Below are 26,193 nucleotides of genomic sequence, written 5' to 3' on the forward strand. Positions count from 1 at the left end.
TAGCCTAGTCACATCCATATGTTGAACCACAAAACTGAACTGAGCCTCTCGAAATGGAACATGACAGGAAACATGTCTTCACTGTGGCCGTGATCTCCTACTGTGATTAAGTGTTCATTTCCGTGAGTTCAGTAAATCTGTGTTTAGGCCCAGTTGTGTCCCAGATTAGATCTCTGTCACCTAGAAGATCACAGTGGCCTCTCTTATTTCGATTATAGTCCTTCCTCAGAGCCCTGTTGTCACTTAAGATTCCAGGAGGTGACAGGCTTGTGTTTATGGTACCTCTGACCGAGTGCTCCTCCCTTTGCTGCTCAGATCATTCTCACCTCCCCACCCCGCCCCAGGACGCATTGCCAGCGTCTCGTTTCTCCTCTTCTGCCTTATGAACAAGGGTACCAAGGTCTGCTGCTGCTGCTGCTGCTGCTGCTAAGTCGCGTCAGTCGTGTCCGACTCTATGTGACCCCATAGAAGGCAGCCCACCCGGCTCCTCTGTCCCTTGGATTCTCCAGGCAAGAGTACTAGAGTGGGGTGCCATTGCCTTCTCCGGTACCAAAATCTAAATATACTTTATTGCAAACTATATTCATGTTCGGTGCTCGTTAATATTTATGACTTGAATCTGTTACTGATAAGCTTATTTTTGATTATGGATGGCAACATTTAAATCTCTCAAGATGTGAAGGGAGATCACAGTGGAAATGGTAGGAATAAGTGGGACTTCTGCTCATCTTGCCCAGTTCCCTGCTTCTCTAGGCCCCAGTTAAAGTTGGCCGAGGGATTTAGGTTGAATGTCTGTTCCTTGGATGTGGGGTCTCTCACTGATAGATCACAAACTACCACTTCCAGTTACCGCCCTCAGAACGAAAGACAAAATGAAATCCAGTGCAGTGATTACATGTATAGGTTTGGAATTCTATAATTTATTTATTTATGAAATTCATATCCTTTTTTTCGTTAAAACCTGAAATTCTCAGGGCTTTTAATGTTAAAAGTTATCTTCAGGGAATAATTTATCATGCTTTTGGGGAATTAAATAATTTATGTTCGAATGCTAGCTTATTTCATTCATCAGGTTATTTCGGATTTCTGTAATGCTAATTATTTTTCTTAAAAGATGATCCTGTGTTACTTAAAAACTAAATGAGTCTTTCATGTGCCAGTTTGGATCTGTCTTATGTTCATGAATTCACTTGTAAGGATATAATCAGTCTTAAAATGTGACTAGCTGCAGTCCCTTAACTTTCCTAATACAATTATTTTCTTCAATCCAAACAAACTAGAAATAAAATTTCTATTTTTTTTGTTTTCTCATAGACCATCATATTTCTACAGCCAAAAAAAAAAAAAAAAAGCTACCACCAGAGCAGCTTACATTTTTCTGTTCTTTGTGCCACTTGATAAATGAGGCCTTCACATCAGCATCTCCACTACCACCAGCAGCAACATTTTACCCGATGTCGTGGAGAAGGAGTCCTGGAGAGGAGGGCTGCTCCAGCTGGGGATGCTAGTCTCTGGTGGAGTTGCATTTAGTCTTCTGTATGAGCCCCCTTCAGAATCGGAAGCACTCTTTAGAAAGAAATGCTGCCTCATCCGAATTCTAGGAGAGAAATATTTAAATTAGAGCAAAAATCATTTATTTTCCCCTTCTGCATGCTTCCACTACTTCCCCCTTTTAAATGGTTTTATCACTTCCATAAAGTTTCTGTTTTTGAGCTGTGGTTGTTGGAGAGCTCTCATAGAAAGGTAATGGGCTGGAAGCCTGTGACACCGAGCTGGTGGGAGGGCCCACAGAAGCTTCCGAGGAGCTGATGTCTTATGAAAACACCTTTAGAGACTGTGATCAATTCATTTAAATTAAGTTTCCAGTGGGCAACAGAGTGTACTTGAGCTAGGCAAGTATCTGTTACCCAGAGGTACTTACCTGGTTTTGATTTCTTAGAGGCATTTATTTATTTGTCTTTTTATTATGGTAAATTTTAAACATACACAAAGAGATAATAACATAATATATGCCATTTACCAATCACCCCTTATTAACATCTTGCTCTTCTAGAGGCATTTCTAATGCATTTAGGCATAAAATGCTTGCATTTTATAATTATGTTTTTCTCCTTTTGGCATTGTGTTTTAAGCAAAATTTTCTCCTCGTTTACATTGGCAAATTGAAATGTGCACTAGTTAACTCCTGAGACTAGTTGTAGAGAAGCAGTAATTTGATCTTTCAATAGAAATGCACTGAATATAAAATAAACAGACTGCTGTTAGAGATGTTCTTTACAAATTGGTTAAGTTGTGTGTAAAATATTACTCTTACACTCAGCTCAGCCAACAGTGAACCTCTTCTACTTATAGCATGGAAAAATCTGGTATTATAAAACTCTGATGGAAACTTGGATATAGATGGGAAATGTTTTTTTCCCTTCTCTCCTTCCTCCATCCTTGATTTATTTCTTCTTTCTGCTACTCATTCTACAAATATTTATTGGCACTGCAGATACAACGTAAACAAAGGGATGCTTATATTGTGGGAAAGCAGGAGGATAATAAACTAGTAAAGGAAATAAATAGGAGCTAGTATTTGTGATAAGTACTTGCTGGTAGGCTGAGTGATATGTTAGAGAATAAAATGAGGACATATTCAATAGGGTGATGAGAAAAAAATCTTTCTGGACTGCTGACTTTTAGATTTACAGTGTGAAAGGTGAGAAGCAGCTTGAGCAGAGGGATAGTCCTTAGGAAAGAGTCTGTGATCGGTGGGTTAGGAACCAACAGAGGGAGTATGATTGGAAGGAAGATGGAGTGGTATGTAGGGACCAGATCTTACAGGGTCTTGTGGATCCTGGTAAGGAGTTTGAAGTGTATTATTTAGGAAGTTAGTGAAAAGCTTTACACATGATTGTGACAGAATCTGCTTTGCCTTTTTTGGGGTTGGTGGTGGTGGGGGAGGTCTGCTGCAGGGGCTTGCAGGGTTTTAATTCCTGGGCAGGAACTGAACCCGTCCGTGCCCTCTGCTGTGGAAGCATGGAGTCCTACCACTGGACTGCCAGGTAGGTCCTGATGCAATTTTAAATCACCCTTAATTGTAGGGGTTACTTTTTTGGGGGTCAATTCTTGATTTTTTATATTTTGCTGTTTCAAGGTATATACGTAATTAAAAATTCTTCACAAGATTTCTAGAAGTCATGACTATATTCTAAAACAAAACGTACTTTTTTTGCAATAGTAGTTTGTAGGAATGTTTCTGATCAAAGGCACAAGGAAATGATAATAAGTACAATGTTTTATTTTCCATCCTTTTGTTGAAAATCATTAATATGTCCTTGATGGAGAAAGCTGCTCTTTTTTTCTATAAGGTAAGATGGTATCAAGTCGTGCTTTGTAACAAGTGAGGTTTGCATCTTGAATTAATGACTCTATAATACTGTTACACTTTGAAAGGATTTAAGAATCTATAAGGAACCCGTTTTCCAGAATTTATCTGGTGGCATAGTTCTTGCATTATGTTTGGTATTATGAAATTCTAAAACAGTGGAGTTTAGTGGAACGCTGCCTCTGTTCAGCTTTGAATTGTATTTAACATCAAGAGTTGTGTTCATGATGACATATTCTATCCATTCTAACTTATCTTTTACTTGTGGTCCCTGTGTAGAAGAGCTTATTCTTCAGGTGAAGGATTGAATGAGTACTTTTATTATTTTGAGTACAAACTAATGCATAAATTGTTATTTAGCAAGTTTTATGATTGGCTGGGACTATCTCTATGTAAGGCTCAACACTGGATGAAAAAATATTTTCCATTGAACTAGTTTTGCCAACATTATAATCAAATTCTATAGCATTACAGTTCTTATAGGAAGTTTCTAGATTATTGTGATTAGCTTTGTTGATGTTTTCTTTATAAAAACATGATTTAGGATTTCAAAAAGGTATGTGAAATACTTTGTAATTTTTTTTTGGAGCTTAACAATCTCTTTGTGTTTTTGTTATTGGTCTCTTGGCACTCAAAGCTTTTCAGCTGGAAAGAAGGTAGAATATGTTCCAATCAGTATATGTTAATTTGTTATATTTATAGCTGAACTCTATTAGTTGGTTATGGAATTGAGCTTGCAAAGACTAAAATGTATCTGTCGTTTTCCTTTAATTCTAGCACCTGAATAACAAGATGTATGGGCCCTAACCTTTGACTTTTGATTTGTTGGTCAGTGTTTTCCTAATTACTTCAGTGAACAAAGGATTGTGAGAACTGCTGGATGTTGCTGCCCTTTGACGGGGTCATTAAATCTTGTCTGTTTGCTGCTTGTTCATTTTATACCTAAATATACCGTTGCTTCCCATTCACTGCATTCGCTTTGTGTCTTCGCATTCTCGTCTCTGCCGCCCACATCACAGCCTCTGCTTCTGCCACAGCTCTCTCACTCGTGGCCAGTGATCTTTGCGTTGCCAAGTCCAGTGCCCTTTTCTCAGTCTTCATTCTCCACTGAACTTCTTTTCATATTTGGTTTTGTTTATTTGCTTACCTTTTGGCTGCACCCCGTGGCATGTGGGATCTTAGTTCCCTTACCAAGGATTGAACTGACATTCCCTGCATTGGAAGCCAGGTGTTTAACCACTGCGTCACCGGGGAAGTCCTGTTAGGTTTAGTCTCACCGTTCTCAGGTCTGCTTCTCGGAGTCAAGCCCTCAGCCTTTCATCCCTGGGCTCTTTTCTGCTGGTCTACCTGTAGCCCTAATTATCCTTTAACTATGTATATATCAGCTAACAGATAAACTTTAAAACGTAGTGCTCTTCAAGTCTTTCCTGCCTGGTGCCTTTTGTGTAGTATGTAACTTTCTGTGTGTATGTACCCCCTTCTGTGTGGCCTTGTCCTGTACATGAGCAAACTGAACTCTCCTGCCACCTTACATGCAAGCACAGCTTCCCCTAATAAACACACACGCACTCACACACACACGCACACAACTGTTGCCAGCCTCGTGCCTGCCTTGCTGCCTCTTGCATCCTGTTTGCCCTGCTAGTAATGTCTTCTACTCTTTCCTCTACCTTTCCAAGATTCTTTCTATCCTTCGAGATGAAGTTTCTTTACTCTTGCATGCCACTTTTTTTTTTTTGGTAGTTATCTTGACTTACAGTGAACTTTTCCTTCTCTGTGCAGCTGATTTTCTAACATCTTGCATTTCAGAAATTCCCCCGGTGGCTCTGTCTCTAACTGTAAAATCCTTTAGGGCAGGACTGACCTTTGTATCACGATCTTCCATCCCTGTGCAGTGCTGGGAATGGAGGAGGTGCTCAGTAGTAGGTGGAGGTCAATTGCGAGAAAAGTTGAGAAAGTATTGTAAACACGTGGTTTTCTGATTGCATTGGTAAATATTGTAAGACAGTTCTAAAGATAAAGATAAAAAACATATTTATAAGGTTGGTGGTCTTTCCCTCACATGGTTTTTATCTTTTACCTGGTGTTGTTTTGTTGATGTGGTATAAAGAATATTGTGGAGTTAAAATTTAGTAGGGAAACTTTGAGCCAGGCATTTAAACACTATGTTTTATAAGGTAAGTTCCATATACAGAGAGAGACTCATTTGCCATTTTCTGAGCTACTGTAAAGCCAATACTATTGTATAAATAAAATGTCATTAGCCAGACAGACTGTATTTTGGTTGTACAAATTAAGTGAATATCATCTTCTTTTGGAACATGGCTCCACTTTACCCCCTTGAGCGTTTTCCCATCTAAGTTACGTAAAGAGAGTTAAGAAAAATTCTCGTTGCTGTAATTAATTTTCCCAAAGCATCTCTGTAATAGAAAGGGGCTACCAGTCCTACAGAGGGTTAGATCAGGATCCATGAGCTATGTCCCCCTGGCCAGGTAACTATGTCCAGTCACTGCCCAGCTTCTCCCTCTTGAAAGCTGCTTCCTCTGCCCTCCCCTGGGCTCGGGAGGTTCTGCCGGAAGCCCCCTGCACTCCAGGCTACAGGAGCAACCGAGAGCTAGAAGAATTTCTGATTCTTCTCCCTTTACTCAAGTGTGCCTTGTTTTTACTGAGAGGACAGAACCTCTTCTCTGAGGTCAAAGGTTTCTTTCGTCCTTCTGCTCTAGGCCTTGAGACGTCTCACCTTCATACTTGTTTTTTTCTCCTTTCCCACTGGTTTGAGGCAAAGGGGTAAATTTTTTTATCTTTGTAGCTGTTTCGCAGTGCAGCACAAGAACCAAGTATTTGTGGAATAAATAAGTGGTTCATGTGTTTAAAAGCCAAACTTTTTTCCCTTTTCTTCTCTCAGATTCTCAGCAGATTAACAGCTTTGTTGTTCAAACGGAGGGGTTCTTAAGCTTTTTGATATTCAGATACTCATGTGCCCCTTTGGTAAGCTGGGCTTCTCTGGTGGCTCATCTGGTAAAGAATCTGCCTGCAAGGTGGGAGACCTGGGTTCGATCCCTGGGTTCGGAAGATTCCCTGGAGAATTCCGTGGACTGTACATGGGGTTGCAAAGAGTTGGACACGACTGAGCGACTTTCACTTCACTTCACTTTGTAAGTTAGTGAAGCCTTTTGACCATTCTCAGAGTGCTGATTTTAAATAAATAAAATGAATTTCCTTGGTGGCTCAGATTGTAACAAATCTGCCTGCAATGCAGGAGACCCGAAGGAAATCTTTATGTATAGCTGCGTCATCTGTAATATGAAAATATATGTTCTTTCTGTGGTGACACAGTTAGTCACTGTTAATATTGCTGTGATTTGTTGCCTGTACTTGTATTTGAGGGAAATCTTAAATTTCAGTTTGAGGTTAGTTAAAAAAGATCTTCATGACCAAGATAATCACGATGGTATGATCACTCACCTAGAGCCAGACATCCTGGAATGTGAAGTCAAGTGGGCCTTAGAATGCATCACTATGAACAAAGCTAATGAAGGTGATGGAATTCCAGTTGAGCTATTTGAAATCCTGAAAGATGATGCGGTGAAAGTGCTGCACTCAATATGCCAGCAAATTTGGAAAACTCAGCAGTGGCTACAGGACTGGAAAAGGTCAGTTTTCATTCCAATTCCAAAGAAAGGCAATGCCAAAGAATGCTCAAACTACTGCATAATTGCACTCATCTCACACGCTAGTAAAGTAATGCTCAAAATTCTCCAAGCCAGGCTTCAGCAATACGTGAACCGTGAACTTCAGTTGTTCAAGCTGGTTTTACAAAAGGCAGAGGAACCAGGGATTAAATTGCCAACATCCGCTGGATCATGGAAAAAGCAAGAGAGTTCCAGAAAAACTGCTTTAATGACTTTATTGACTATGCCAAAGCCTTTGACTGTGTGGATCACAATAAACTGTGGAAAATTCTGAGAGAGATGGGAATACCAGACCACCTGACCTGCCTCTTGAGAAACCGATATGCAGGTCAGGAAGCAACAGTTAGAACTGGACATGGAACAACAGACTGGTTCCAAATTGGAAAAGGAGTACGTCAAGGCTGTATATTGTCACTCTGCTTATTTAACTTCTATGCAGAGTACATCATGAGAAACGCTGGGCTGGAAGAAACACAGGCTGGAATCAAGATTGCTGGGAGAAATATCAATAACCTCAGATATGCAGATGATACCACCCTTATGGCTGAAAGTGAAGAGGAACTAAAAAGCCTCTTGATGAAAGTGAAAGAGGAGAGTGAAAAAGTTGGCTTAAAGCTCAACATTCAGAAAACAAAGATCATGGCATCTGGTCCCCTCACTTCATGGGAAATAGGTGGGCAAACAGTGGAAACAGTGTCAGACTTTATCTTTTGGGGCTCCAAAATCACTGCAGATGGTGACTGCAGCCATGAAATTAAAAGACGCTTACTCCTTGGAAGAAAAGTTATGACCAACCTAGATAGCATATTGAAAACCAGAGACATTACCTTGCCAACAAAGGTCCGTCTAGTCAAGACTATGGTTTTTCCAGTGGTCATATATGGATGTGAGAGTTGGACTGTGGAGAAAGCTGAGCTCTGAAGAATTGATGCTTTTGAACTGTGGTGTTGGAGAAGACTCTTGAGAGTCCCTTGGACTGCAAGGAGATCCAACCAGTCCATTCTAAAGGAGATCAGTCCTGGGTGTTCATTGGAAGGACTGATGCTAAAGCTGAAACTCCAATACTTTGGCCACCTCGTGCGAAGAGTTGACTTATTGGAAAAGACTGTGATACTGGGAGGGATTGGAGGCAGGAGGACAAGGGGACGACAGAGGATGAGATGGCTGGATGGCATCACTGACTTTATGGGCATGAGTTTGAGTAAACTCTGGGAGTTGGTGATGGATAGGGAGGCCTGGCGTGCTGTGATTCATGGGGTCGCAAAGAGTCGGACGTGACTGAGAGACTAAACTGAGCTGAAAAATAGAAGTAAAAACTTCTACTCATTCATAGTCATGCACCCTGGATTCTCTTCACAGACCTTGGAACTCCACGGAAAGAACCTTAACTATTCTAAAGAGTAGAAATAAAAGAAGCTATGTTAGGTAGGAAGACATTTTAAGAAATTTGACACCGTTGCTGATTTTTAGTAAGAACTATGATGGGGGAGTGGACAGGATTATTGTAAACTGCTGAGGATGCTGATGGGCAGAGACTTGGAGGTTAAATAATTTCTGTTTTATAGTGGTGACATGATGGGAGTGGTTTGCCTTTTGCCTTGCTTAAATCCAAGGTCTCATTTCTTTATCTGTAAAGCAAGGGTATTGGAGTAAAGGATCCTTAATATCCCTTTAACCTGAAAAGTTGTTTAATAGTAGGAAGCCTACTTCTTAGGCTCACTAAGGTGTAAACTTATTAACCAGATGCAGCCTGTAAATAGATTGCTTAGAAGTGGGAGAGAAGTAGTTTTGAGTATCTATAATCTAGAAGGCATTCTTAAAGGTACCATCTTACTTCATCCTCAGAGCCACCCTTGTAAAAAACATGGTATTCCCACTTTATAGATTAGGGGATTGAGACCCAGACAGGTGAAAAATCTTCCAGAACCACAAATTCATAGGTGATGAGCTGGAGTTTGAAGTTGAGTTTTCAGTGTGGAAAGCCTGTTTTTGGCTTTTGTTTTTTGCTATACAACACTGTTCCATCCTACTTTCCTAGTGATCTAATGCAAGACTCAGTTTAGTACTCGTCCTACAGAGAGAACATTTTTGTTGGAAAGAATACATTTGTATGTGTTAAGATTATATTTATTACTTTCATTTTGGAAAGAAAACCAGTCATTTAAAAATTTTTATAAAAAATGTGAGGCAACTGAAAACAAGGAAAAGCTCTAAGTACAGTAGAGAAAATGGTTTCCCATTCCAGAACCCTTGGCCATAGATTGTCCATCTGATGTTCCGTCACTCCAGAACACCCTCGCCTTTTACTTCCTACAGTGAGGATGTTCTCCTTCAGAATAACAGAGTAACCACAATATCAGCAAAGTTAACATTGAACACTGTTACCATCCAGTACTACTCAGACTCCATTCACATTTGACCAGTTGCCCCAGTAAAGTCTCCCACCTCCCCACTGCCCATTTTTGGATAAAAGCGAACGGATCCAAGAGAATCGTGCTTCACATTTAGTTGTTGTCTTCAGCCTTTCTTTTAATTTTCATGATCTTGATATGTTTGGAGATTATAAGCCTGTTACAGAGTAACCCTCAATTTGGGTTTCTCTGATGTTTTCTGAGGATTAAACTCAGGTTATATATCTTTGGCAGGAACATCACAGAAGTAATGCTGTGTCTTATGTACCCTTTCTGGAGGTGTAGTTTCAATTTGTCCTGTTTCTGATGATCACTTGTTTAAGGTAGCATCTGCCAGGCTTCTCACTGATAAATTACTCTTTCCATTTGTAATTAATTAGTATTTTGTGAATAAGTACTTTGAAACTATGTAACTATCCCATTCTTTGTCAAACTTTTACATTTATTGATTTATTAGTTTATATAAGTATGGGCTTGTGGTTTTCTGTTTTATTCAGTGAGCTACAGTCTTGTTACTGTGTGTGTAAGTTGTCCCAGATTTGGCCAGTGGAAGCCCCATCAGGCTGGCTTCTTTCCCTTTTTGACTTGTGTCTGTCATTCTTTGGAACATTTTCTCACTTTCTGTCACCAAGTGTTCCAGGCCAGGGTTTTTCACCTTGGGTACTGTAAGTGCTCATATGCCTGGTTATTAATCTTAGTATTTATTCCATTCTTAAAGAAAATAGAACATTTTTGAAAAAATAGCTACCAAATGTCAACCTTTATCCTTAGTGACAGTGTCACTTAGTGGGACTTTCTGATACTACTGTGAAGGGCCAGACAACCTGATTTTCCCTTTTGTGCATGTTTCTTTTCTCATGCATAGGGGAAAAAAGAGGTCTTGTCCAGGAACTGCCGAAAAGAGGTATTGTAATTGTCAAAATTTTTCCATTGTCAGAGCAAACATTAAACAAAGCAAAACAAAATAAACATTTCAGTGTGATTGGTACAGGAGGGGAAGAGGATCAATGTGCTCTTCAATGATTTGCTTGCTCATCTATCACATATTTAATGAATGGCTTCTGGTATCAAGTACTGAGCAGGGCTCTTTGCAATGTAGCTGAAATTCTGGGGCATCAGAAATCAGTGGTCCCTGCATAACCTCAAGGAGCTTGCTGTCTACTGGTTAAGAGATGAATAGTCATGGAAAAGAAAAACATGGGCTGACAGACAGTCATGCAAGGAAATGCCCTGAGCAGCAGTTCTTTACTTACGAAATGTGACAGATGTTCTACTTAGAGGTTGCTCTGAGGGTAAAATGAGCTCATTTAAGTGAAAGTCTTTTGTAAACTGCAGACATCTTATATAAATGAAGTGTTTCTTTCCTGTCACTCTATCTTCTGGTATTTCTGGGTTTCTTTTAGAATCATTAAAGTAAGCATCCCCTGATCTAGCTTCCAGGCTCTCCTTCCCCGCTCCATCCTGAGCATCACTGCCCATCTCTCTGTATGTCCACCACCATTTACTTTCATGGCACTTAACCCTGTTCAGAAGTTGAGTGTTCCCATATTTAGTTCAAGTTGAAGTCCAAACTTTCAATAAATAAGGCCTCCAGGTTAGCATCAACCTAGCTTTCTAGTCTTGTCACTTGTGTTGAAGCCCATAACCCAAACCATATCGTCAGTTGCTGTGTCTGAGGTACGCTCTGCAGTTTTCCATCTCTGTGCCTGTGCTCTTTTCCTTCTGCCTGGAGTTATCTTCATTTTCTTCATTTTTCACAGTTACTTCCTCATTTTGGACCTGGTTCAAACCAAGACCTTCCTTGACTTGGCTTCCGTTCTGGTGTTTCCAGAGCACTTGGTAGTCATCCTTTGCCTCTTAGGTTGCTGTTAGGTTTTTCCAGTTGGCATTACATGCTCTCAACATATAGGGACCATATTTAGCATATGTTTATATTTCCCATATTTATGTAACGTAAATTTTTTCCTGTTTGATAAGAAAAGTGATTAATTCATCCCGGCTCCCAAGAATTTAAAAGCAAAAACAAAGTCTGACTTTTCCAAAATACCGAGTTTGCACTGTAAAAAAATTATTACTCTGTATCAATTTTATGTTAAAAGTTATAACACGTCTGCTTGTCCCTTGCCTCTGCAAAAGATGGACACCTTTGTTCTGTGAATACACTGTTGTCAAGAAGAAGGGCCCATTTTGGTACCAGGGAGAGACTGCTTCAACTTAGCAGATGGATGTATTAGCTAGCGTCAAGTGGGTGCCCAAGGCGATGTAAGTGGCTGCTGGTGCTGCTGAAATGGGCTCAAGACAAGATCTAGTATTTCTCATCTGTACATGAATGATAAAGAAGTTATGTCTCAAAATCTGAGGAATCTGCCACTTAACTATCTACCTTAATTAAACATGAAAACCAGAGTGAAACTACTTATATCATTAAAAGCAATTCATTCTATTAAAAAAGAGAAAAAAAATGCCCCTGCATGCTATGAAGGAAATGTGTTTCATGCTGTCAGAACAAAAAATAGGAGGAACCGTGAATTTAGGTTTTAGTAACCGAATGTGATCTAATAATTGGTGATATCACATGTTTTTGAGTTATAATTCCATATTATTCTAGATGGATTTTCAGTGATGGACCATTTTTCCCCCCTTACCACTCCAGCTTCAACATATACTGTTGAAAGAATAGATTGTTAAAGAAAAGAATGGTCAGAAATTGGAAATAGCAATGATGAACTTTTAGTTAATACATACGTGTATTGATTTTCATAAAGATCTCTAAAATACAGAATGCATTTTGGATGTAATTGTTTTGGAGGTGATGTCATATAATTTGGGATATTAGTCATGGGAATCGCCTGTCATTCTGCCAAGAACGCAGCAGGTTTTTACAGAGTAGTAGCATGCACGAATATCAGGATATCAGTTACTATGCACGCTGTTTATTTCTGTGTTTAAAGCAGTTAATGCTGTTGCTGCTGCTTTCTTGTAGCCTCTAAGAAGGCTGATTATCACTATACTTTTTTTATGGTTCACTTTTCATTATGACAATATTCAAACATATATAGAAAGTCCCACTACTCGGTTTCTACGATTATTAACATATGGCTGGCTTTTTTTAATTTATACTTTTTTTTTTTCCTCTGACACACACAATTTTGCCTCCCTCACTGTTTTGTTATACAAAAACACTTGAGTATTTCATCACTTTGTAAATAGTTCAGTGTTTATGATAACTACAATGATGACTTTTAAAAACTGTAATGTGTTTATCATGTGTAAAAATCAGTTAATTCCTTAATGCTATTGAATATCCTGTTGGGAACATGATACTCCTTGTATGTGGAATCTTAAAAATACAGGTACAATTGAACTTATTTATAAAACAAGAAGAGTCACAGATGTAGAAAACAGACTTATGGTTACTGGGAGGGATAAATTGTAAGATTGGGATTGACATATACTCACCACTATATATAAAATAGCTAACTAATAACAACCTACTAAAAGCACAGGAACCCTACTCAGTACTCTGTAATGGCCTACATGGGAAAGGAATCTGAAAAAGAATGGATATATGTATATGTGTAACTGATTCACTTTGCTGTACACCTGAAACTAACTAACACAACAATCTAGTGTACTTTGATAAATCTTAAAAAATATAATTGGTATCACCACTACTTTTAAGTTCTCTTCCATGTGAAGATTAGCCTTTGACTTGTGGTGTTGGTTGTTATGCAGAACCTATTTAGTTTTTTCTTTTGAAGTTGAGATATAAAAAGAATAGCTCTGTTTCTGAAATGAAAATTTAAATACCATAATTTTGTAAAAATATTTTGAGTTAAGACCAAAAAAAGCCCAAAGAACAACCAGCCACTGAAAATCTGTGTCTAACAATCTTGACTAAATTCACTTGAATTGTATTTTTCCCATTGCTTCGGTACTTCATGAATGCCACACTGCTGCTGCTGCTAAGTCGCTTCAGTCGTGTCCGACTCTGTGCGACCCCATAGACGGCAGCCCACCAGGCTCCTCTGTCCCTGGGATTCCCCAGGCAAGAATACTGGAGTGGGTTGCCGTTTCCTTCTGAAAGCATGCATGCATGCTAAGTCACTTCAGTCGGGTCCAACTCTGTGCGACCCCATGGACAGCAGCCCACCAGGCTCCTCCGTCCATGGAATTCTCCAGGCAAGAATACTGGAGTGGGTTGCCATTTCCTTCTCCCAAATGCCGTGCTCCTTGTTGGAAAAAAGAGGAGACTGTTTTGAAAATGTGTGCTCCAGGTTTAGCAGGCTGCTGCCGCTAGGTGAAGAGTTTGTCAGTGGTTCAGTCGGGGGCAGTCACTGGTCTTAGACTGGGATTTAGGGTGCTCAGGACAGGCATCCAGTTACTCAGTATAGTTCATTTTAGCAGGTGCTTAAATGAGCACTTGCTGTATGCAAATTAAACATGAGGATATCTTAACTACTCAATGCTAAGTTCACTTGAAATAATAATTCTCTTATTTCTGTCATAATTCAGAACTATCACAATAGTGCAGATCATGTTTGAATCTTTAGAGGTATAAACTAGACTACCCTGTAGAAAACACGTGTTAAAATAGATTATGGCTTTCTTTTCTGTGCTTGTTTCTTTCCTTAGCTGGAGCAGTGTTGCTCCTATTTTAGAAATGAAGAACTGCTTGCTGATGAGAGCAGTGTGAGCTGCATCCACTTTGTATGGGATTAAAGATGTTTGAAGGTGAGAGATTTTTCTGTTCAGGATGACCTGAGGATTTAAGAAAAATTAAGGTTTCTGAAACCTTATTATTTCTAAGCACCCATTTCTGTAGTAGAGAACCCACTTACCCCATGTTTATATTATTAATTTGGGAAAGAAAGGAGGCAGATTATCACTCGTAAAGAATTGTGTCCTTCTTTCTACGGAAACCTTTCTGTTGTGGAGAATTCTGAGTCTCTATAATAGTAGACAAAACAGTGAAATGAATATCCATATATCCATGTCCAAAGATTGCTTCTGCAGTGATCAGTTCACAGCCAGTGGTATTGCATCTATACCCTCACCTGTTGCTTCCTCCCATATATATTTTTTTCCATTTCAAGTGTTTACCTTTATTTACCAATCCACCCATTGGTAGGTATTTGAATAGTTTCTGAATTTTTGTTTAACCATTACAGTGTTATAATAAATACCTCTCATTCCTTGCACTCTTGAGTGAGTTTCTTGAAGATAAATTCCCAGAAGGGAAGTTTAGTCAAAGAGGATGCATATTTTTTGTTTTTATAAATGTCCTTAGTATTTAAGATGTCATTTAAGATGTTTATTGTTTTCCAATAAACTCATAACAATTACCATTTTTTCTAAGACTAAAGTTCTCATTTTCAGTCCTTTACTTAGAATCACCACTTGCTCTCCCTCTCTCTCTTATTTATATGTACATATATGTGTGTATATATGCATAAAATATTTTATATAATCCTGAAACATTTGAGAATTCATTGTAGACCTCATGACACTTTACTTCTAATACTTCAGCTTACAACTCTAAGAATAAGATATTTTCATACATGCCCTACAATACACTTACAACATTTGGGGAATTTAGCATTGATAAAATGCTAGCATCTTATTTCTCCATGTTAGCATCTCATTTCTGGTATGTCTTTCACAGTTTTTTTCCTTTCATTATCTAGCTAAGGATCATGCTTTACATTTGGTTGTCTTGTACTCCCAAAATTATTTTTATAGGAATTCCAGATACGAAGTCATTTCATTGATAAATATTTTTGTATGTGCTTCTAAAAGTTAAGGACTCTGTTGTTAAAACATAAACGCAATGCTATTATCAGTCTGTATTTTTTCTTAATAACATTAAAATCCATGCACAGCTCAGTTCTCATTGTTTTCACACATGCTATTATTTTTTTTAAATGTGTTGCACAAAAACGTGAATGTACTTAATGCCACAGAACTATACTCAACAGTGATTAAAATGGTAAATTTATGTTATACATATTTTACCACAATAAATACATTTAAAATTTTGCTTGCAGAATCCAAAAGGCCAGTGCATTGCAGTTGGTCTCAATTCTTTTTAAAAATTGTTTTATTGAAGCAAATTTTATACCTTAAGTGAACAGCTTAAGTTTTAGTAAGATTATACAGTTGTGCAGCCATCGTTGAAATTTAGTTTTAGAATATTTCCATCATCCCCCAAATGATCTTTTGACCATTTACTGATAATCTTTGCCTCTGTCCTGGCCCCAGGCAACCACTGATCTGCTTCTTTCTCTCTAGTTTTCCCTCTTCTACACATTCCATGTAAATGAAATTAATCAGTATGTAGCCTTTTGTATCTGGCATTATTTCATTCATTGTGTTGTTTCTGAGATTAGTTCCTGTCATGCATGTATTGGTAGTTTGTTTGTATTTTGCTGAGAAGTGTTCCATTGTATAGCTATACCACATTTTGTTTATCCTTTCACTAATTGATGGACCTTTGGGTGGTTTCTAGTTCATGGCAATGAACACTTGTGTAAATGTCTTTGTATGGATATATTTTCATTTCATTTTGGTAGACACCAGGAGTGGAATTGCTGCATCTGACTTTTCAAGGAACTGCCAGACTGTTTTCACAGTGGCTGTATCATTTTACATTCTTGCATGTTGGTGCCGGTATTGTGTGAGAGCTGCAGTTTCTCCACATCCATTCTTAACACTTGGTATTGTTAATCTTTCACTTTAATAATCTTTTTTGGCGTGTAATGATATTTCATTGAGATTTTAATTAGCATTTCCCTAATGACTAATGAAGTTGAGTATGTTTTCATATCTTGTCATTCATATATCTTTGTTGAAGAGTCACTTCACATCTTTTGCCTATTAAAAAAATTGGATTGTTTATGGAATTGTAGCAGTTTTTATATATAAATCCTTTATCAAACATATTTTGCAAATATTTTTCCTTCCGTTTGTGGCTTTTCTTTTTCTTAATGAAATCTTTGAATAACAGACACTTTTATACTTTGATATAGTCAAAATTTATTGATTTTTCTTTTACCATTTGTGCTTTTTTGGGGCATCATATCTAAAAAATCTTTATGAACCTAGGTCAAAAACATATTCTCTTGTTTTTCTTACGTTTTAAAGTTTTAGCTGTTATATTTAGCTTTATGATTCCTTTTGAGTTTTTCTATACAGTGTGTGAGGTAAGGGTCAGGTCGCTGTGATGTTTACCATATTCCTATGACTTCTCTGTTGGATCTAGAAGCTCAGTCTGATTCAGGTTTGGTTTTGCTTGCTTGTTTGCAGTATTGTTTTGTTGTTGCTGTTATATTCCATTATCAGGCACTTTAACCTTTTAGGTTGTTTTTTGTTTTGTGGTTGATGTAAACTGTTTGCTGATGGTTAGCGCTTAAATCTGTTACTTGATTGCTTTAGAGATTCTACCATTCTTCTGTCAGGATTGCTTTCTTTAAAAGAAGTCCTTATCGGTTTTGTTATCCAGTGGTCCTGTTGTGTATGATCTCTAGTTACAAATGCAGTGACTCTTGTTATTAACAAGTCGTTTGGGGTATTTTCCCTCCTGCATCATTTCCCAGGTGAGTTGGCAGACAGTTTCAACTAATAAGCAAGTTTTTTTTTTTTTCTTCCTCTGTCTCTGCATTAATGGCTTATGAACAAATCCTGTTGAAAACGCTGTATAAAAGTGTTCTCCTTGACTTCTTCGTAGGCAAAAGCTGTATGTATCCTGAATTATGCTTTATGAGAGAACATGGCAAGCTTAACCTTACCTTTTTCCAGCATAGTATTTTATACAGAGTATGTAGTAATTGCTTGCTTTTTATTAACAGCTTTGATTTATGATGCTGCTGTCTCTTATGCTGCTTTATTGTTATGAAAAGGTTTTCTGTTCTTTCCTTGATCTTAAGTGTAAATAAGAAAAGTTACAAAGTTGACATGCATTCTATTGAGTTTTTACCATTTTTTTTTCATTTTTTGTACCTTGGTTATTAACCCTTTTTTCAGCGTTCTTCCCAAATGGGATGATTTTTTTTTTGACTGTCAGTGTATCTGTTTGAAATACTAATCTATTGTCACAGTAACTCTAGAGTTTTGTAAGTAGATGTACCTCCTAATAGGAGCTATATGTAGCAGGTGCTTACAGTGGTTAGAACTAAGTGAACGGATGGAGCCAGGGGTGGGGACAGTTTCTGTACTAATTGATCAGCTTAAATTTAGTGACTTTGTTTCCTTCGGCTTATCCTCAGAAGTGTAATTGCTGGATTGTAAGGTAGTTTTTTGAGGAATCTCCATGCTGTTTTCTGTAGTAGCTACACATTCTCAGCAACAAGTGTACAGGGGTTGCCTTTTCTTCGCATTCTCACCAGCATTTGTTATCTCTTGACTTTTTGATAATAGCTATCCCAGTAGGTATGAGGTGATAACTCATTATGGTTTTTTGATTTTCATTTTTGTGATGATTAGTGATGGTGAACATCTTTTCAGGTATCTGTTGGCCATCTGTAGGTCTTTGGAAGTACATCTGTTGAGTTCTATAATTGGTTAAATGTAAAGAAATATAAGAAGAAAGGAACAGTTCTTTATTCCATCAAGACTGATTACCAAGCTCTCAGTATCAAACTCTAATTAACTGAGCAAACTTAACTTTGAAATATTTTTCCCAGTCACGTTAAGTGGTAGACTGTGTAAAGTGAGATCAAAATTGTCTGAAGGTTTTAATTCTTCTATATTCTGTTGCAATACAGACATTGAAATGTGTTTCAGAGGAAGACAGGGATGGTGAGGGAGCCCAGGACCTGTCTTAGGAAGCAGTGTTAGATCTTCCGGCTATCTGAAGGGCTCTTGTGTGTGTGAAGGTGCAATCTCATTCTGAATGGGCAACACCTTTGGGTAGAAGCCATTGGAACTTGAGGGTGGTTCAATAACAGAGTGTGTGGTGGAGCTGCTCAGAAGTAGAACAGATTGTCACAGATGGTATTCATGGGAGTTTTCTGTACTGTCGTTGATGGTGTTGCAGTGCAGAATGGACAGCTTCCTCAGGAGTGAATGGGGAAGGACTTGGTAGAGAAGCACCATAGGTTAATGAAGAGGTGTTATCTGTGGAAATACTGGGGCGTTAGAATGGTGTATAATTACAAAACTATGAAGGTCATTGAACTAGATGTGACCTGTTAAGATTTTTTCTAACTTTAGACTTAACTAGTAACAGTTACTTAGTGAGACAAAGATTAAATAAAAGATCACCCAGGCAGTCAGTATTGTAAAACTGTAGTGCTAGGTATGGTTCCTGATGGCATTAAACAGATGCTTGAAAATGAGACAGTGATGTGAGCATGAAATATTTAATTGTTTGGAAAAAATAAGTAAAAGGAAAAAGATTTAGATGTTGAACTTCATTACTCATCATTTGAATAAGGTGGAAAAGGTATTTTATTCTCTTCTTATGTCACCTCGCACCATCAATATCCCTCCAAAATTGCAAAGTTGACCAGGTAAGCCCACAGTAGTAATTTTTTTATATTAGATTTATTCATATGTTTTACAAGGTGTGCTGATGACAAAATTCCCAAGGCCAAAATTGCATGATGTTTACTTCTCATCATAATATTTGTTAAAATGGGAAAGACTTTTCCTCCCTCTCTTTCTTGACAAGACTTTTTCATTAAGGCGGTTCTTTCCTAACTGGCAGTCTGAATTTGTTTGACATTTTGTTAAAAGATTCAGGTAAGAATAGTACGGTTGGTGCTTGAATAGCTTATTGATTTTTTTTTTTTTAAGACTGCTCTGAGAGGAATTTGAAGTTAGCTTATGATTTTTGGGTAGTTAGATTTGACATTAAGCCTCTTCCAGCATTGGATTTTGTTCCAAGTCAGCAAGGATGGGCTGAGTATCCTATCTGTCATCTGACTGGTGGGCATGAAATTCCTACTTGATATGTCTAAACCTGGGATAATCTTCAAATTATCACTTTGGAAGAATGTGAGTTTAAACAACTGAGTCGAGTTCTTTTTTATACTTTAATAGAGAATAATACTGTATGTATAATCTCACATCTTACAAGAAAATACTGAAGAAGCCCTGTTAATGACTTATAGGGTGTGCTTTGAATTGTTATCTTTATGATGTTTTTCCTGAGTGAGTGACTGTGTTCTGACCAACTAGTTCATTTATTTTCTGATCAGTTTAAATACAGTTAAAATAATAACTTTGTCTCTCTCTCATCCCTCATCCTAAAAGAACACACCAGCCTTTGTATCGTAAGTCAAAACGGTTTTCATAGATGGTGTTGAAAATATTTTCCTCTGAGAGCTACATTAATAATCAGTTATTTAACCCTAGCCTACCTTTTGTTAATTGGAAAATAGTGAAGTTTACTTGTTGGCTTCTTTTGATGACTAAGGTGCTTGTCTCTGTTTCAAACTTAAATTTTATATTTTGTAAAAACTATTTTTTTCTTATAAAATATGAAAATTAGCATAGCATAGTCAGTGGTGTTAAGGATTGATTATTATATAGATCATTTTGAACTACATGCTAATCTTAGAAAATTGGCAATCTTTATAGTATCAAATTTGTTGTTCAGTGACTAAGTCATGTCTGACTCTGCAACTCCATTAACTGCAGCACGCCAGGATTCCCTGTCATTCAGTATCTCTTGGCGTTTACTCAGACACATGTCCATTGAGTTAGTGATGCCATCTAACCAATCTCATCCTCTGTCATAGTTAGGTTTATTTAAATAATAATTTAATGGCAGGAAAAATAACATTTTTAGGGAAAGAATAGAAAAGTGGGAGAGGAAGCATTGTGTTTGTTAAAAAGGTGTAGAGATTTAACCAAAAATCTCTATATATTTCACATAGGCACTTCTAATTTTTAGAGGATGTTTCATTGTATATATTAATATGTGTGGGTATTGAAGTTGAGAACAACAAATAACAAGCCACAACTTAATTCTAATACTGACCAAACAGGCTGCCAGGCCTCCTGCTAAACTCTAGAAAGAAAGGTATGTGGATTGCTCTGTCAGTTAAGGTTTTGGTTTTACGTCTTGCATATGAATTTAATTGGATTCCTTATTAGCATAATTTAGTCTGGTTGTTCTTCTTATGCCTGTTTAATAATTTGCACTGAGTTATTTTGGAAATCTAACATATTTGCAGCTTATCTCCAGTAGTGACTACAGGTTTCCTCTTTTTTTGGAGGCACTTATTGTTAAAGCTGCTAAAGACTTATTTTATTTTCTAAGTAATTTATGATTTTTCGAAGTAACTTACGCTTGTTCCTTGTATCACTGTTGTTAAGTGTTTCAGCGTGCTTCTTAGGCTTGTGGGCCGCAGCGTAACATTAAGGCCCAACCCAGTGTTTGGTAGCAGACAGTCACTGTCGGGCTGTTTCCCTGGGATTCCTCAAGGGACTCAGCATTGCCCTGGAGTTGGCAGGTGTCTTTGAGGGACTGGTTTTGTCTGATAGCACAGTATGGATGCATATAGTGACTTTGAGAGGTTATTGCCTATCCAGAGTTACTTGGCATTTACAACTGATCATCTTTTAGGGCCTTAAATTCTTTTTAAAAATTCTAGTGAATTAATTGTACAGCACATGTGACTGTAGTCCAGGAGTCTGTAGGGTTTGATGTAAAGCTTTTACAAACACCTGTGTGCTTAATGTTACAAAATAAAGCGGGAAACTTCCCAAAGCATCCTGTCTTATAATGGTGCCCTCTGTTGAATGCTTTGAGGAGAAAGAGTAGGAGTTCAAGTTTGCTGAATGATTGGACAAAGGCAGACTCCCAGAGGTCTGAAGACATCAATCACTGTAACTTGCCCTTGGTTCTCTTCTCGAAGGCCTTGGGGAGAGGCAGAAGCCTCCTTATTCCCTTAAGGCAGAGGCTTTGTTTGTGTGCTTTCCTACTGAGTCTACGGTGTTTGGTGATGGCTGTTTATCACGGATTCTTTTTTAGCCTTTTGACTGTTCTCTAACTCAGTGTCATTCCAGTCCATTAAAGAATTAATAAAGAAGTATAATTTTAAAAAACATGTACTGTATAACTTTGCTAGGAGGAGTTTGGAGTATATGTAATAAGAAAAAGAGTTTCAACTACATGTGGTCTGGGAATCATTTTAGAAACCAAGAGTATCTTCATTCTAGTAAAAGAAGCAATAATAGCTTGTTAAACAATAATAGCTAATATTCTTTGAGGACTAACTGTACTGTAAACTTTTACATGCATTAATTGATTGAATAATCAAAGTATTAATAGCTTTATGGGCTAGCTACTGTTGTTAACATCTCCAAATTACAGAAGAGCCTACTGAGGCATAAATTGATTCTGTATCTTGCCCAAGCCACACAGCAAGCAGGTCCTACATCTGTCAGCCCCTTAGTCTGGCTTTTAAGGCCACATACTTTCTTATCAGAATTATCTTGTTAGTTTTCATATGGTGTTGATTATTCATATACCTTGATTTTTTTTTACAGGCCTAAATTAACCAATGAAAATATTTTGTAAAACTTCCTGAGCTTTTGAAAGTTGTAGTGTAGGTTCAATAATCTCTATAATTTATGACCCCTATAACTTCCTTAGCTGGAAAGACATGGTTGTGTGGAAACATGAGGGTTGTATGGAAACGTATTTCTGATGTTCTATAATGGACAGGATTTATTAGGTACCTTCTGTAAGTGTAAATGACATACCATATATATATTGCCTATTTAACAGATAAGGAAACTGATCTAGTAAGTGGTGAATTTAAGCTGGGTGTCATTTTTATAATTAGTCTGGTCCATCATTTCACTACCATGTGAATTTTGTTGTTCACTATTCAGAGAAGCATTTGCCCAACTAATGGAGACAAAGGCACAAAGTAAAAGAAGAATTCTTTTTTGGGCACCACTGTTGTTTTTACAATGCCAAGAAATAGAGGAAAACAACAGAATGGGGAAGACTAGAGATCTCTTCAAGAAAATTAGAGATACCAAGGGAACATTTCATGCAAAGATGGGCTCGATAGAGGACAGAAATGGTCTGGACCTAACAGAAGCAGAAGAAATTAAGAAGAGGTGGCAAGAATACACGGAAGAACTGTACAAAAAAGATCTTCACGACCCAGATAATCATGATGGTGTGATCACTAATCTAGAGCCAGACATCTTGGAAAGTGAAGTCAAGTGGGCCTTAGAAAGCATCACTACGAACAAAGCTAGTGGAGGTGATGGAATTCCAATTGAGCTGTTTCAAATCCTGAAAGATGATGCTGTGAAAGTGCTGCACTCAATATGCCAGCAAATTTGGAAAACTCAGCAGTGGCTAAAGGACTGGAAAAGGTCAGTTTTCATTCCAATTCCAAAGAAAGGCAATGCCAAAGAATGCTCAAACTACCGCACAGTTGCATTCATCTCACATGCTAGTAAAGTAATGCTCAAAATTCTCCAAGCCAGGCTTCAGCAATACGTGAACCGTGAACTCCCTGATGTTCAAGCTGGTTTTAGAAAAGGCAGAGGAACCAGAGATCAAATTGCCAACATCCGCTGGATCATGGAAAAAGCAAGAGAGTTCCAGAATAACTATTGACTACGCCAAAGCCTTTGACTGTGTGGATCACAATAAACTGTGGAAAATTCTGAAAGAGATGGGAATACCAGACTACCTGACCTGCCTCTTGAGAAATCTGTATGCAGGTCAGGAAGCAACAGTTTGAACTGGACATGGAACAACAGACTGGTTCCAAATTGGAAAAGGAGTACGTCAAGGCTGTATATTGTCACTCTGCTTATTTAACTTCTATGCAGAGCACATCATGAGAAACGCTGGGCTGGAAGAAACACAAGCTGGAGTCAAGATTGCCGGGAGAAATATCAATAACCTCAGATATGCAGATGATACCACCCTTATGGCAGAAAGTGAACAGGAGCTAAAAAGCCTCCTGATGAAAGTGAAAGAGGAGAGTGAAAAAGTTGGCTTAAAGCTCACCATTCAGAAAACGAACATCATGGCATCTGGTCCCATCACTTCATGGGAAATAGATGGGGAAACAGTGGAAACAGTGTCAGACTTTATTTTTGGGGGGCTCCAAAATCACTGCAGATGGTGACTGCAGCCATGAAATTAAAAGACGCTTACTCCTTGGAAGGACAGTTATGACCAACCTAGATAGTATATTCAAAAGCAGAGACATTAGTTTGCCAACTAAGGTCCGTCTAGTCAAGGCTATGGTTTTTCCTGTGGTCATGTATGGATGTGAGAGTTGGACTGTGAAGAAGGCTGAGCGCCAAAGAATTGATGCTTTTGAACTGTGGTGTTGGAGAAGACTCTTAAGAGTCCCTTGGACTGCAAGGAGATCCAACCAGTCCATTCTGAAGGAGATCAACCCTGGGATTTCTTTGGAAGGAATGATGCTAAAGCTGAAGCTCCAGTACTTTGGCCACCTCATGAGAAGAGTTGACTCATTGGAAAAGACTCTGATGCTGGGAGGGATTGGGGGCAGGAGGAGAAGGGGACAACAGAGGATGAGATGGCTGGATGGCATCACGGACTTGATGAACCTGAGTCTGAGTGAACTCTGGGAGATGGTGATGGACAGGGAGGCCTGGCGTACTGCGATTCATGGGGTCGCAAAGAGTCGGACACGACTGAGTGACTGAACTGAACTGAACTGATTGTTTTTACCCAGTGACCTTTTTCAAGATATTTGTTGGGCCAAACTTTGGGTAGAACATATTTGGGTATACTTGGATCATGGAAAAAGCAAGAGAGGTCCAGAAAAACATCTATTTCTACTTTATTGACTGTGCCAAAGCCTTTGACTGTGTGGATCACAATAAACTGTGGAAAATTCTGAAAGAGATGGGGATACCAGACCACCTGACCTGCCTCTTGAGAAACCTATATGCAGGTCAGGAAGCAACAGTTAGAATTGAACATGGAACAACAGACTGGTTCCAAGTTGGAAACGGAGTACGTCAAGGCTGTATATTGTCACTCTGCTTATTTAACTTCTATGCAGAGCACATCATGAGAAACACTGGGCTGGAAGAAGCACCAGCTGGAATCAAGATTGCCGGGAGAAATATCAATAACCTCAAATATGCAGATGACACTACCCTTATGGCAGAAAGTGAAGAAGAACTAAAAAGCCTGTTGATGAAAGAGGAGAGTGAAAAAGTTGGCTTAAAGCTCAACATTCAGAAAACGAAGATCATGGCATCTGGGCCCATCACTTCATGGGAAATAGATGGGGAAACAGTGGAAACAGTGTCAGACTTTACTTTTCTGGGCTCCAAAATCACTGCAGATGGTGACTGCAGCCATGAAATTAAAAGACGCTTACTCCTTGGAAGGAAAGTTATGACCAACCTAGATAGTATATTCGAAAGCAGAAACATTACTTTGCCAACAAAGGTCCATCTAGTCAAGGCTATGGTTTTCCCTGTGGTCATGTATGGATGTGAGAGTTGGACTGTGAAGAAAGCTGAGCGCCGAAGAATTGATGCTTTTGAACTGTGGTGTTGGAGAAGACTCTTGAGAATCCCTTGGACTGCAAGGAGATCCAACCAGTCAATCGTAAAGGAGATCAATCCTGAATATTCATTGGAAGGACTGATGCTGAAGCTGAAACTCCCAATACTGTGGCCACCTGATGCAAAGAACCGACTCATTTGAAAATACCCTGATGCTAGAAAAGATTGAAGGCGGGAGAAGGGGACGACAGAGGATGAGATGGTTGGATGGCATCATCGACTCAATGGACCCGAGTTTGAGTAGGCTCTGGGAGTTGGTGATGGACAGAGAAGCCTGGCATGCTGCAGTCCATGGGGTCGCAAAGAGTTGGACATGACTGAGCAACTGAACTGAACTGACTAAATAATAGTTTCAGTAAGCTTAATATTTTACAGTTTAAGAAGGTATTCTAAAAAGAAAAAAATCATTTTATTCTACCAAGGTGTTATTTCAGTAATTAATCATTTGACTTTGTAGTTCATTAATTCGACAAATATTAATTGAGTACCAACTGTGTCTTAGGAACAGGGATTTTAATTTCTGATTTGTTCATTGTTTATCCTGGTGCCCAGGACAGAGCCTGGCATGTACTAGACATTTGTCGTCATCGTTGTTGAGTTGCCCAGTCAAGTCTGACTCTTTGTGACCCCATAGACTGCAGCTTGCCAGGCCTGCCTGTCCCTCACCATCTCCTGGAGTTTGCCCAAGTTCATTGCATCAATGATGCTGTTCAGCCATCTCATCCTCTGACACCCTCTTCTTCTGCCCTCAGTCTTTCCCAGCATCAGGGTCTTTTCAAATGAGTCATCTGTTCACATCAGGTGGCCAAAATATTGGAGTTTCAGCTTTAGCATCAGTCCTTCCAGTGAATATTCAGGGTTGATCTCCCTTAAGGTTGACTGGTTTGATCTCCTTGCTGTCCAAGGGACTTTCACGAGTCTTCTCCAGCACCACAGTTCGAAGGCATCAATTCTTTGGTGTTCTGCCTTCTTTATGGTCTAGCTCTCACAACCACACATGACCACTGGGAACTAATTGAGTGAAGCAATGCATGTTCTTGCGGAGTTTACTTTCTAGTGTATGGGGCACTGCAGGGGCTGTAAAAGAGTACATAGTCTGTACACACTGTATTGGGATGTGTTTGCTAACCCTAGCTGTGCCTGTTCCCAGAGCAAGGTGAACAGTGGCTAATATCAAAGACTA

The 26,193-nt window shown here is 38.6% G+C and overlaps 1 protein-coding gene across 23 annotated transcripts in view; it reads left to right on the plus strand.

The window, feature by feature from the left end:
• The window catches only part of SFMBT1 (Scm like with four mbt domains 1), a 117,705-nt gene that overhangs the window by 20,050 nt on the left and 71,462 nt on the right, over positions 1 to 26,193 (plus strand). For 2 of the 23 annotated variants that reach the window (XM_069562455.1, XM_069562471.1), the window contains exon 2: positions 14,109 to 14,207. The exons of 19 other annotated variants lie outside the window; for them this stretch is intronic. The gene's annotated coding sequence lies outside the window, so the exon portion shown is untranslated. Of the gene's footprint in view, positions 1 to 6,275; positions 6,526 to 14,108; positions 14,208 to 26,193 lie in introns of all 23 variants that reach the window. 2 more of the 23 variants (XM_069562456.1, XM_069562458.1) reach the window with 2 other exon arrangements.

Source organism: Ovis canadensis, chromosome 19, assembly GCF_042477335.2.
Source record: "Ovis canadensis isolate MfBH-ARS-UI-01 breed Bighorn chromosome 19, ARS-UI_OviCan_v2, whole genome shotgun sequence".
NCBI lineage: Eukaryota > Metazoa > Chordata > Mammalia > Artiodactyla > Bovidae > Ovis > Ovis canadensis.